The sequence below is a fragment of the Pseudophryne corroboree genome, chromosome 11 (genome assembly GCF_028390025.1).
Source record: "Pseudophryne corroboree isolate aPseCor3 chromosome 11, aPseCor3.hap2, whole genome shotgun sequence".
Taxonomy (NCBI): domain Eukaryota; kingdom Metazoa; phylum Chordata; class Amphibia; order Anura; family Myobatrachidae; genus Pseudophryne; species Pseudophryne corroboree.
Genome location: NC_086454.1, coordinates 263361123 through 263375859, shown reverse-complemented (window position 1 = coordinate 263375859; position 14737 = coordinate 263361123). Strand labels below are relative to the sequence as shown.

The following is a 14737-nucleotide window of genomic DNA, read 5'->3' as shown; positions in this document are numbered from 1 at the left end:
CTAGTCAGAAACAAGAAGTGGCAAACTTAGTAGCACTTATTATTAGAAAATGAAAATACAGCAGAAACTTGATATACTGTAACTGCGATGCTAAAGAATGAAGCAATATTAGCTGGACGAGTCAATACGTAAGCATACAGTATACTACAATTAGAAGTGGCTAGATAGAGCTGCTGGTGACATCAGCATGTATCCTTAAACCAGGCCTCCGGTACTCATAAAACATACGCCACCACTGAATATATGTAGATGTCCTGGGGATAAGAGGTTTATTCAATGATTCTAGAACACCTTAGCAGTAACAATGACCTGTGTAAACTGTTGGAGCAGCCACTTACTCAGCTTTCTTGTTCATCATCTAACGTTTTCCTGTTGAACATAATCAAAGACTTCAAGTCTCAGTTCTCTCAATTTTAAGCACTAGCTTTTCCCTTTAAAATATGTCTGAGTGTAGAAAGGCTGCAGCACATTATGGGCCTAATTCAGATCGGATCGCAGCAGCAAATTTGTTCGCAAATGGGCAAAACCATGTGCACTGCAGGGGGGGGGGGGCAGATATAACATTTGCATAGAGAGTGAGATTTGGGTGGGTTATATTGTTTCTGTGCATGGTAAATACTGGCTGCTTTAATTTTACACTGCAATTTAGATTTCAGTTAGAACACACCACACCCAAATCCAACTATCTCTGCACATGTTATATCTGCCCCCCCCTGCAGTGAACATAGGGGGTAACTCAGACCTGGTCGTAGCAGCAAATTTGTTAGCAGTTGGGCAAAACCATGGCCCTCATTCCGAGTTGTTCGCTCACAAGCTGCTTTTAGCAGCTTTGCACACGCTAAGCCGCCGCCTACTGGGAGTGAATCTTAGCATAGTAAAATTGCGAACGAAAGATTAGCAGAATTGCGAATAGACACTTCTTAGCAGTTTCTGAGTAGCTCCAGACTTACTCGGCAACTGCGATCAGTTCAGTCAGTTTCGTTCCTGGTTTGACGTCACAAACACACCCAGCGTTCGCCCAGACACTCCCCCGTTTCTTCAGACACTCCCGCGTTTTTCCCAGAAACGGCAGCGTTTTTTCACACACACCCATAAAACGGCCAGTTTCCGCCCAGAAACACCCACTTCCTGTCAATCACATTACGATCACCAGAACGAAGAAAAAACCTTGTAATGCCGTGAGTAAAATTCCTAACTGCATAGCAAATTTACTTGGCGCAGTCGCAGTGCGAACATTGCGCATGCGCAATTAGCTGAAAATCGCTGCGATGCGAAGAAAATTACAGAGCGAACAACTCGGAATGACCACCCATGTGCACTGCAGGGGGGGGGGGGGGGGGGCAGATATAACATGTGCAGAGAGAGAATTAGATTTGGGTGGGGTATGTTCAAACTGAAATCTAAATTGCAGTGTAGAAATAAAGCAGACAGTATTTACTCTGCACAGAAACAAATTAACCCACCCAAATTTAACTCTCTCTGCAAATGTTATATCTGCCCCCCCTGCAGTGCACATGGTTTTGCCCAACTGCTAACAAATTTGCTGCTGCGATCACGTCTGAATTAGGCTCCATATCTCACTTAGGGGCAGATGTATTAACCTGGAGAAGGCATAAGGAAGTGATAAACCAGTGATATGTGCAAGGTGATAAATGCACCAGCCAATCAGCTCCTAACTGTTGATTTACATATTGGAGCTGATTGGCTGGTTCGTTTATCACCTTGCACATATCACTGGTTTATCACTTCCTTATGCCTTCTCCAGGTTAATACATCTGCCCCTCAGAACCGTGCATGCAGACTGCTTATTAACTAGAAGTTTTGACATGTTATAGTGGTTAAAAATAAATCAATAAATATAAACATGGCAGGAATAGCCATGCTCCTGTATAAAATCCCTTAAGGGGTCGCTGGGAAGAAGGAATTACGGCCCTCATTCCGAGTTGATCGCTAAGTTTTTCGGTCGCACAACATATTCGCAAAGTTGCGTTAATGTAGTAAATATGCGAATCTCCGCCCCGAACGTATTTTTGCACATTCGTACGCAGTATTACACAAAGTGGGCGTACGCCAAATGACATTGCAGTAATGCGAAACCATCGCAGCATTGCGAATCCATCGCAATAACACATACTTAATCGTAAAAATACTAAGTTTTAGTAGATTTACAAATTTTACCGTAAAAGTGCACACTTTTAAGGAAAAACGCACCAAATTTTTTTTTTTGCCTATTAAGTTAAATTACACCATTCCTTTTAAAGTCAACAAGCCCTTTTCAATTACGAATCCAATTAGTGTAATGATTGATAATGTTCCTAAACAATTAAGTTTGCAAAAAAAACCTGATTAACACTTTGTTGCCATAATTGCCCATCAACATGTAAAAGTGTAAAATTTTTATTTTTTTCCCATTGTTTGTTTTTAAAGGTGTTGTTTGTGAATGAAGGTGTTTACATGTTTCTTTACACAATAATCTCCTGTTTTTTGTGTTAATAATGTAACGTTAGATGTGTGTAATGTTTTTTGCAAACAATTTCTGCCTGCCAATCAGCTGATCCTTTTTTGCATTAATAAACACAACACCCGGTTAACTTTAATCAACTTTTTTAATTTTTTAAAGATAAATAAATCTTTTTTTTTTTTTATAAAATAAACAAAATCAATAAAAATTTTCCAATTGATCAACACAATGTATCAATCCTTGCAGGTGTTGGCGCATGGTGGAAAGAATGGCTCCCAAACTTGGAGGAACTCCAACTGCAACATCTGAAATTAAGATGCAACACAAACATTAATAACTTAATTACATTACTTATTATCCAAGCAAGGCGCAAAGCACACTTAAATGCAGGCATGTCCAAACTGCTGGACTCCAGCTGTTGTGAAACTACATATACCAGCATGCCTTGACACAGTTTTGTGGTCAGGGAATGCCAAAGCTGTGTCAGGGCATGCTGGGATGTGTAGTTTCTCAACAGTTGGAGGGCCGCAGTTTGGACAGGCCTGCTTTAATGGCAAAGTTACTACATCCTGGCTGTTTTATGGTACAATCATTAGCATAACAACACACAAGCCTGCTCAGCCTTTTTATAAGATTTTAAATTGTTCCAGACCATGGGTTACATTTACTACTATGTGAGTTATATTTAAGATGGAACGTTGCCCATAGCAACCAAGCAAAAATATGAATATTATATTGTAGAAGTGGTTCCAAAGTTTTAAAGTATAAGCTTATTGGTTGCTATGGGCGACATCCCATGTTAAAGATAACTACCATCTTCGTCAATGTTACACCATGTTGGCATTCATTCCCATTTGGATTTTTTTTTTTTTTAGGGGGTTGGTCCTGCATCATCACACTGCATATCAACATCTTCAGAAGGACAACATATCCTAGCATGCCCACACTCCATGAAAGCTGCCCTTACTAAATAAGGTCAAACAGGTTTGACTTTATCCAATAATCATTTTGTGAGTGTAACTTTCACACCACAAATCATTGTGTCGTTAGGCTGCCTAACAAAGTGAAGCATGTGATTTGTAAGTGTAAATATTAAGAATACACAGGCACAAGTGTAAAAGAACAACAACATACTAAACTCCACTCAGGTCTAACTGTTTCCCAGAAAACCTAACACATATAAACCCTGTTGTCCTGCCAACCCTGTTGACCTAATGAGTGTCGACCTAGAGTGGACACACAAAACATGGCACACATAAACACTGGACATATAATGACACTCAAATAAATGTAAATGCAACATGTACACCATGAAGAAAAACACAAATAATTTTCCTTGGTACAAGAATTCCAACAGTACAACACTGCATGTTTTGTCATTGTAAGTGTAAGTAGGTAATCATTTTTTTCTAAATGTTAAAACACTTACTTTCCTCGGCAACATGAAGACTCCCTGAACTGGCTTCAGGGGCTTCCTCTGCCCATTCACTCGGTGGGGAAGGCGGCTGGATGGGGGAAGGAGGAGAGATTGGGGAAGGAGGCTGGATGGGGGAAGGAGGCTGGATGGGGGAAGGAGGCTTGATGGGGGAAGGAGGCTGGATGGGGGAAGGAGGTTGGATTGGGGATGTAATTTCAGAGGGTGGGTCTGATTGAGAGGGCGAGGGGGGCGGTGAAAATGTTAGGCCAATAGAGGGTGAGGGGGGCTGAGAAGGTGAGTTGGAAGTAGAAGGAGAAGGGGTATGGGAAGGAGGAGAAGGGGTCACACAAAGAGAAGGAGAGGTTGGCTGAGAAGGGGAGTGGAAAGTGGAGTGGTCCTGGGAAGCTGAGGGGGCCTGGGAAGCTGAGGGTGATTGGGAAGCTGAGGTGGATTGGGAAGCTGAGGGGGATTGGGAAGCTGAGGGGGAGTGAGAAGGGGAGGGGGAGTGAGAAGGGGAGGGGGAGTGAGAAGGGGAGGGGGACTGGGAAGTGGAGGGGGAGTGAGAAGGGGAAGGGTGCTGAGCTGGTGCATCATGTGGTGCTTGCCGTTGTGGTCGTCCTAGAATGATTATTAAAATATAATTAAATTTGCATGTTAAATTACATACTAATCACTTATAATTTTCACTGTTCTGTTCCATGTAAAAAAAATTTGTAAAGTGATTTTTAACAAAAAAATTATTCAAACCTCTTCATGTTGCCCACTGCAAACAAAATTATGTTTAATAAAACTTTTGACGGGCATTCCTGTATCTATTCCCTTGAGACATATTGATTTGTCTAGCCAACATCACCAGATCACTATTCAAGCTACCTTATTATATAGCCAGCACTGATCACGTTTTTTGGTACAGTTTCCTGCCTGGTTACTAATTATGTAAAACATGCACTTGTTTAGGGACACTTTGCTACAGTCAGTAATGTTTGCCCTAACCACACACACTGTCCTATTTTTACAAAATGTTCACTCAGTGTTGCAATTAGCCTACCACTTAGTGAAAATTTGCACTATTTATGCTAATAATCTTATGTAATGTTACTTACTGCGTGCATGCATAGTGCGGATTTGCTGGCGGATCTCCGCCAACAGCTCTGGAGTCCTCCTTCGGAGATCACTCCATCTCCGCTCTAACTGGATGATGGTGCGCCTGCTGCGGACGCGAGACCGCAGCAGGCGACGGACCTCCGCGTAGGCCTCGCGCTTAACACGATTGGGGATGAATCGCCCAACGCGGCCTACGCGGCGGTCCATCACCGCAACCAGTACGCGGAGCTCCCGCCTGGTGAAAGGTGCCGCACGCATCATGGCAATGGCGTTTTCCTTATTTGGGCATATATTTATAGTGTCTGTTAGCATGTGATTGGTCCACAATCTATGCTGTCATGTCATTTTTAATAACTTTATTGATCTTTGCAATGCTGTGAAGAGCAGAGTGTTATTTCGCACGAGCGGAACTACGCATTCGCATAAGCAAAATTTAAGCAAAACACAACCAAAAAAAAAAAAAAAACACAGACACAGACACACACACAGTTTTAGATCAATTTCTAAACATATCTGAGTACTCACCTCAGTTTGTGTGGTCTTTCAGCTGGACATTCACAAAGTGGTCAACATTCAGTTTCATTTGTTTGTGTTTTTGTTTAAATCATCATGATGTTAGAATATTTAAAAAATAAGGACACTATTTAGCAACATCACAGTATTGTTTTACACAAAATTAAATTGTCAGCTTAACGTGTAATTGTTTTTTGAAGATTAAAAAAAAAAAAGTTTCAAACACACAAAAAGCATTACACAATGACCTTACAATAGCAAACACAATTTATACATTTAAATAAAAAATGATGCATACTGTGCTTTTATTTTGGTAACAATAGAGTAAAAATAAACACTATACCTGAAAAATTCAGCAACAATGCTTGCCCTGACTTGGCTCCCCCTCCTTGTAACACTCCCCCCACCGAAGTGTCGGACAACCCCTGGCTCCTCATCAGGCAATTCCTCTGTCTGAGGAAGCTCTACGCTACTCCTTACCGCGATATTGTGGAGTATAGCGCACAGGACCACTATTTTACTTGCCATCTCCGGCGAATACATGATGTCGCCACCAGTGCGGTGGAGCACACGAAACCGCCCTTTAAGGACCCCAATTGTGCGCTCCACCAGCTGCCTAGTGGCAGTAAGCGCGGAGTTAAATGCCGTCTGTGGTCCTGGCCTGGGATTACGGTAAGGAGTCATGAGCCAGGGGGTGCAAGGATATCCACGGTCTCCTGTTTGAGGAAAATCAAAAATTAGAAATAGTCAATTTTGAAAAATATACAAAATGTTGATCAAAATATGTGCAACAACTCACCCAATAACCACATGTCTGCTCGTTGACTTGATCTTAATCTGTGCCATATCCCTGATTGTCTAATGACATACGCATCATGGGAACTTCCAGTAAACTTGGCGTTCAGGGAAAGGATCTGGAGGGATGGCCCACAAACAACCATTACATTCAGAGAATGAAACAGTTTCCTGTTTCTATAAATTTCTTCATTATGTTTTGGTGGCTGAAGAGCTACATGTGTGCCATCCACAACCCCAATAACATGTGGGAAGCGACTACCACCTTCCGCAAATTGCCGCTTCACCACATCTAGGGCACCAACATCCAAAGGCATAGCAATAAATTGCTTCACACGCTTGAGGAAAGCCTGGCAGACACGCCGCAGGACCTTACTGAACTGGCCCTGCGACATGCCAACCAGGTCTCCCACCACATGCTGGTAAGACCCTGTTGCCAAAAAATGTAACACAGTAAGGAATTGTGTCAATGGTGGTATTGCTGTAGGATACCGAATTTCAGACTCCAGATCACTCTCTATTATGGAGAGAGTGTCTAGGATTAGATGTGGTGGCAGCCTGTATCTACGTACAACCACATCATCTGGCATCCCAAAAAGTAGGACACGGGCTCGGAAAATTGGTGGCCTAGCACGCCTCCGTTGCCTTGGTTGATGAGGAGCCGGTTGTGGTTGTGGGGCTGGCGGTTGGGGTGGGAGTGCTGGCGTGGGTTGGGGAGGTAGGGCTTCTGCTGCGATAAATATAGACATCACACACTTTTAAAAAAACAAAAATAAAAAGTTGAATAAGACAAAAACAAAGTCCAAAAAATATGCAAACAAAAGTTTTGAAACAAAAGGGGGTGTCAACTTACTGCAGGAGCGTAAGACATTTTTTCTGGGTTCAATTCAGTACCAAAACGAATATTATAAAAAAAAAAAAAAAAAAAAACAAATTATAATGACAGCTACATATGTTAAATTGTAATTGTTAAACATACTATTATTTGAAAAAAAAGAACATCAAACACATCACAAAAAACTACTACAAAATTAAGAATAATTGGTTAAAAACATTTAAAGAAAACTAAAAAAAAGTTAGCCCTTTAGTAGCTAGCCCAGACAAGAACAACACTACTTTGCTGTTCAATCCCGGTAAAAAACATAACATTTATTATCAAGATGGAAAACAAACATAATCAAAACACTTTGAACAAACACAAACAGGCACCAACACAGGCCCAGGGAACTTACCTGATCCAAAATAAAGAAAAGAACTCTTTGTGTTATATAACACACAAAAAGAACAAAATATAATAGGGTTACGTCACCCAAAAAAACACTCCTACAAGAGAGCAAATATGACAGTCAAAAACAACATACAGACCAATAAAACAAACAGCCACCAACACAGGCCCAGGGAACTTACCTGATCCAAAATAAAGAAAAGAACTCTTTGTGTTATATAACACACAAAAAGAACAAAATATAATAGGGTTACGTCACCCAAAAAAACACTCCTACAAGAGAGCAAATATGACAGTCAAAAACAACATACAGACCAATAAAACAAACAGCCACCAACACAGGCCCAGGGAACTTACCTGATCCAAAATAAAGAAAAGAACTCTTTGTGTTATATAACACACAAAATGAACAAAATATAATAGGGTTACGTCACCCAAAAAAACACTCCTACAAGAGAGCAAATATGACAGTCAAAAACAACATACAGACCAATAAAACAAACAGCCACCAACACAGGCCCAGGGAACTTACCTGATCCAAAATAAAGAAAAGAACTCTTTGTGTTATATAACACACAAAATGAACAAAATATAATAGGGTTACGTCACCCAAAAAAACACTCCTACAAGAGAGCAAATATGACAGTCAAAAACAACATACAGACCAATAAAACAAACAGCCACCAACACAGGCCCAGGGAACGTACCTGATCCAAAATAAAGAAAAGAACTCTTTGTGTTATATAACACACAAAAAGAACAAAATATAATAGGGTTACGTCACCCAAAAAAACACTCCTACAAGAGAGCAAATATGACAGTCAAAAACAACATACAGACCAATAAAACAAACAGCCACCAACACAGGCCCAGGGAACTTACCTGATCCAAAATAAAGAAAAGAACTCTTTGTGTTATATAACACACAAAAAGAACAAAATATAATAGGGTTACGTCACCCAAAAAAACACTCCTACAAGAGAGCAAATATGACAGTCAAAAACAACATACAGACCAATAAAACAAACAGCCACCAACACAGGCCCAGGGAACTTACCTGATCCAAAATAAAGAAAAGAACTCTTTGTGTTATATAACACACAAAAAGAACAAAATATAATAGGGTTACGTCACCCAAAAAAACACTCCTACAAGAGAGCAAATATGACAGTCAAAAACAACATACAGACCAATAAAACAAACAGCCACCAACACAGGCCCAGGGAACTTACCTGATCCAAAATAAAGAAAAGAACTCTTTGTGTTATATAACACACAAAATGAACAAAATATAATAGGGTTACGTCACCCAAAAAAACACTCCTACAAGATAACAAAAATGTCAGTAAAAGCAATGAAGCACAGGTTTATTTGCAATAATGGACTAGCTAAATATATATGTGTACAAAATAATAACAAACAATCAACATAAAATACACACTTTTAAAACAAAAAATGAACCACAAGACGAATTCAAGAATACTCACAAACGAAAATTCGCAGACAAAATGCGACACTGACTCTATTCTAAACGCAAACGAAAGGACAAATGTATGCTTTACAATTACTCACTCTGAAAATTCCGATAGCACCTTCACGCACAAGCAAACAAACTCAAGTGAAAGAAACTCCAAACTACCTACACTCACAGCGTGCAAAGTAGGCACTTAAATAAGCAGTGCAATCATTAACAAGATTAACAGTGTACACCTGTGTGAATTAACGCTACGCACGTAGGTATATAAGCACACACCTGGGCGTACACACTTCATCACAAACATGGCTTCTCGTGAGCAAATCGCAGCAGAGATGGACCGCATTGCAGAGCAGGAGATGGCATTGCGGAAAAGACGCATAGATTGCCAACGGCGCATGCTGGAATACGCCTCTGCGGATGTTGAAGAGGCAGGACCTAGTACTCTGCAAATGTCTGCTTCTGAACCACAACAATTGACTGGGGATACTCTGCCACACACACAAAGTGACCAAACTGAGGGAGAATTGGCTTTAGCCACACAAACACAACAGACAGAAGCTGCTAGTGAGGAGGAAGATGTTGATGAACAACAAGAAGAAACCTCACAGGCTACCTCCAGACGGAAGAAAAGACAGCCTGCATTCACTAAGAGGGAGTTGCGTGTCTTGGTCACGCAGGCCATGTCCAAAATCCATAGAGGGCCAAAAAACATGGGGGCTGCTTCAAAAGAACGAATCTGGAGAGACATCACAAAATCTGTGAATGAAGTTGGCTCTGTCGTCAGAACATCACAGGAAGTGAGACGACGGTAAGTGCATATTGACAGTCCTTTTTCTGTGCTAAGTTGACTAAAAAATGTAGTTACATGTGATGTTATGTCTAGCAAACACAAGCAGAACACGTGTCCTATATATTAGCTTAGACAAATAATAAGACTCTACTTTGTCCCTCTTTCACAATACATATGTAGGTGGGCCGACTTCAAATCCCGCCTGAAGGCAAAGAGGGCTGCGGAGTGGAATGCCTCAAGGGCTACAGGTGGAGGAGCACCTGTCGCTGTGGAGTATACTGACTTGGAGGAGATGGCGATGCCCTGTGTCAGTTATGAGGAGGGCCAAGGGGTGTCTCATATGGACACGGACCTGCCTGAGATCCTGACGGGACATGACTTGGAAGGTAAGTTTACACATTTAGTTGTCTGTAATTTTGACAGTATTTATAATAATAAACTAATTTTGTATCCTACTTTTTTCCCACACATTCTTCTATTTGCTTGCCACAAAACACAGCACAGGGGGGTGATCCGTTTGAGTCACAGGACGGTTATGTGGTTGAGGCTGAGGTGGAGGGACCTAGTGAGTCTGGCAGTGTGGGCCAACAAATCCCACCTCTGCAGGTTCCTACTGGCCCCCCCCACCCAACCCTCTGCTATCCCGGAGATCCTGCTTGAAATCGCTAGGTATGGTGAGAGCCTAAATCGGTTTCAAGACGGGGTCATCCGGGAGGTAAGCCAGATAGCTGTCCGGCTCACTGAGCACCGAACCTGTGTTGAGCAAGGTGTTGCTCAACTCTGCCAAGGTCTGGCAGAGATCAGGCAGGGCCAAGAACAACTTGCCTCCTCATTCCAAACCCTTGCAAATAACATCTTGCAAGGGCTCCAGGCCATCGCTGTCTCCCTTGCCCACAGTGGCAGAGAGCCACCCACATCGGCTCCCTCCCCTGCCCCTGCCCAGGAAGAACAGCCCACTGGGCAGGCCCAACGAAGGTCGCTCCGCAGACCTTCCAAAGAAGAACAGCCTCAGGCGGGGAGAAAAAGAAGAAAATGATGTCTCTCCAGATGGGCAGCACCCATGTTTTTGATGTTGCATCTATGTATTTTTGGATTTGGCTTGTGTGACCAGAATGGATAACTCCCTCTTAGTGAAATGTATTCTTTCTGTTTGGATGTATTGTAGCCTGTGAGTTTATGTGTATAAACACCAGAGCCATCTTCCTCTTACTAGTGTGCTATGTATTGTTGTGTTTGTGTGGTGGATCCTAATTCTTTCTCATTTGGTTTACAATTTGTGTGTGGCAGGGTGTGTCATGTTTTATTTATGCTTTAAAAATATACTTTTGTCAGAAGCAGAATTTTGCAGAGTACTGAGTTCTGCTATCTAATGATTGTCAGTGCCATCTGCTTGCTGCTTGGTCCATCTCTGCCTGTGCGACTCACGTGGAGCCATGTTTAAATGTTGTGAAAAAATTATATAGTAATAAAAAATATATTTCAAAAATTTGAGCAGTTTCTTCCAGGTAATGCAGTTCCAGAAAGATTAGGTCAGCATATAGACACTTGTAGACCAATCTGCTAATTCTCCTTAAAAATTGAAAAAAAAAAAAAAAAAAAAGGTATGCTTTGCACCACACTTTAATGTCCATATTAAGTAAACAGACACGACGCTTTTTATAAATATCTAGGGTCAACAGGACATCATTTCAAACATTGTCAGATATTATAATCAAATATTATTGTGACTTTTAAGACTAAATTAAAGTGTATGCTGCATTATGTGGGTGTTGGTTTATTTTTAAACAATTTTGCAGATTTCAAACACTTTCACAAATATTTTCATTTGCTTGTATTTGGGAGTCTTAAGGTGCATACACACGGAGCGATATAACTGAGCGATTTTGACTATATAGTCAAAATCGCTCAGAAAGTTAGTGCAGATCGCTCCGTGTGTACACAGCCAGCGATAGCGATGCGCGTCCCCGCTAGGTCGCTATCGCTGGGAAAAATAGTCAGTGCAGGCAAGTCAATTTTGGCTATGTCGCTGCAAAAGTTAGTCAAAATCGCTAACACTTTAAGAGGCCAGCGATTTTTCCCAGCGATAGCGATGTGCGGGCGGCGGCGGGTTGTGGCGGCGGTGCGGGCGGCGGCGGGTTGCGGTGTGGGCGACGGCGGGTTGTGGCGGCGGTGTGGGCGGCGGTGGGTTGCGGTGGCGGTGTGGGCGGCGGCGGTGCGGGCGGCGGCGGGTTGCGGCAGCGGTGCGGGCGGGGGAAATTTACCTTTCTATTGCAGAGTTTGGCAGCGGAGCGGTACCAGTTTCAAAAATGGCGCCTCAGCGTCATTTTTTAAATTCAAGATGGCCGCCGCGAGCCAATCACGGCTCGCCGCGTCATCGCCCCGCCCCCTCCCGCTGACTTATATAAGTCAGCGCGAGGCAGCGGCTGTCAGTCCGACGGCGGAGGAGGAGCGGAGAAGAGCTCCTGAAGACGCCGTGGAAGTCCTGGATGGGCGGCGGCTATGCAAAAGAGCTTAGCAGCCGCCGCCCACCAGGTGAAGACGTCGTGGAAGTCCTGGATGGGCGGCGGCTATGCAAAAGAGCTTAGCAGCCGCCGCCCACCAGGTGAAGACGCCGGAGCAAGACCCCAGAAGCCCTGGGGAGGTGGCGCCCCCCCAGGTGAAGACGCCGGAAGCCCTGGGAAGGCGGCGGCCATGCAAAAGAGCTTAAAGGCCGCCGCCCCCAGGTGAAGACCCAGTTTAATAAAGGATTTTTAAAAGAATGTGTTGTGTGTTTTTTTTTATATTTTCTTTACAGGTGGACTACAGGTGCCAGCGGGCCCTTTATGTCCGGGCATGCTGGCACTTGTGGTTCTCCAAGTGCCAACATGCTGGGGCAGGCTTGCTGGGACCTGTAGGCCTCCTGTAAAGAACAATATTACTATTGAAAGGCTATCAGCCTCCCATCCACCGGGCCACGGATGGGGGGGACAGCCTTGGGCTTCACCCCTGGCCCTTGGGTGGCTGGAGGGGGGGACTCCTTGATTTAAGGGGTCCTCACTCCTCCAGTGTACCCCGGCCAGGGGTGACTAGTTGGGGGGGTAATGGCACGGCCGCAGGGACCAATATAAAAGTGTCCCCCGGCTGTGGCATTATCTCCCTGGCTAGTGGAGCCCGGTGCTGGTTTGGAAAATACGGGGGACCCCTATGTCTTTTGTCCCCCGTATTTTTTAAACCAGGACCGGACGCAGAGCCCGGTGCTGGTTGTCTAAATATGGGGGAACCCTACTCATTTTTTCCTCTGTATTTTAACAACCAGGACTGGCTCAAAGAGCCCGAGGCTGGTTTTACATAGGAGGGGGGACCCCACGCAAATTTTTTTTTTTAACTTTCAGCTATTTAAATACCAGCCACCCTGTAAAATCGTCCTATATATGACACTCATCCCCTTATTTAAATGAGATAGTCAAAATCTCCCATAGCCAAAATCTCTTGCATAGTTAGACAAAATCTCTGGTAAAGTTAGTCAAAATCTCCTACTGCCAGTTCAAGGGAAAAGTTAGTCAAAATCTCTCATAGCCAAAATCTCTCCGTGTGTATGCACCTTAACACACATTAAAACAAGTTTTAAAAAGGCTTACACAACAAATTAAAAAAAAAAACACACCCTTTTTTGGCAGTGTGTGAGATTTATATGTGAGTAGAATAAACATGTAATGTGTGTTCAGACAATTGCTGGTTGGTAACTTTCATCTGCTCATTAATTAACAAGTAATTGGACATCAGATGAATGTGATATCCAATTAACTGCTAATTACTGCATACACACTTGTACCAGTACTTCGCAAATGTAGAGTAACTGCAGACCTACTCGGCTGCTGCGTGAATGTTGCTACGGTTTCCTATGTTAGTTTTAACAGCGACAATGTTTATTTGCGAAAAACACGCCCATTGCGAGCTGCATACTCCCACACTGTACGCCCACTTTCACGCCCATGTCGGAGCATTGCGAAGTCTCGCCTCCGCCACGCCCACGCCACTCCTCGTTTTCGTTTGCCAGTTACGGCTTTTTTTTTTCTGAGTAATTTTGCCCAGTTGTCGTACGTATGTACTCGCGCATGCGTAATCACGCATTTGCGCATGCGCAGATACTTACATTTCGTACATTTGCGTTGCGAAGACTCTTAGCGATCAACTCGGAATGAGGGCCTACATGTACAGTATTGCTAATGGAATATAACATTCCTTCTATGTTGATGAATTCAATTTCCACTGCAATAAAATAAACTGTACACAAAAGACTGTTTATGTGCATTTTTTTAGAGAGCCTGTAAAATCCAATGGATTCTGAAATGGGCCTTTGATACATGAAAGATAAAAAGACATTGGTATAGACTGTCCAAGGTAAACTAAGTGAAAGGCTGTAAAAGATTATACTGCATTTTACTATAGATGAATCCAGTGCTCACCCAACACACAGAAGGTTAATTGTAGCATTTCATTTAATGTGCAATTATATTGGGGGAAAAGAGGGGGAAGGACTGAGGGGCAAGATGTGAGGCCTTGTAGTACAGTATATATGCAAACATGGAGCATCTTACAGAGACTACAAGGAGGGCATGAGTTAGAATGTAGAGAGGGGAGCATGACCTGAAGTAAAAGTAAAAAATGAGGGGGCATTACTTTGTGGAGTTGATCATATCTGAGCAACATGAAGGCAGTGCTGTAGATCAGCTCTGCGTAACATGAAGCCAGTACTACATGCACAGAACTGCTTTGCTTTGGAGGAAGATGGGATCTTCTAAAGCACTGGTCACATCCCTCCATGACATACGCCTGTCACAGCGCACCAGAGCCTGGCGTTCACTTGCTGGTTATGGCGGTGCTGGTGTCCTGGTGTTGCAGAGGGTTCACCGCGGGTGAACGGCAGTTGGTGCCTGCTGCAATGAGTTCCTGCTAGGCTAATTCTGAATCCGAGT

General features: G+C 43.0%; 1 long non-coding RNA gene across 2 annotated transcripts; it reads right to left on the bottom strand.

The window, feature by feature from the left end:
- Positions 1-2674: 2674 nt before the first annotated feature.
- LOC134970149 (uncharacterized) lies at positions 2675-7566 on the bottom strand. Of its 2 annotated transcripts, XR_010189693.1 has the most exons (5): positions 7523-7566; positions 5839-6409; positions 5508-5529; positions 3891-4496; positions 2675-2766 (listed from the first exon to the last, which is right to left on the bottom strand). It is a non-coding gene; the product is annotated as an uncharacterized LOC134970149 (long non-coding RNA). The 2 variants fall into 2 exon arrangements; XR_010189692.1 differs by lacking the exons at positions 5839-6409; positions 7523-7566 and having other exon boundaries at positions 5508-5696.
- Between the last annotated feature and the right edge of the window lie 7171 nt (positions 7567-14737).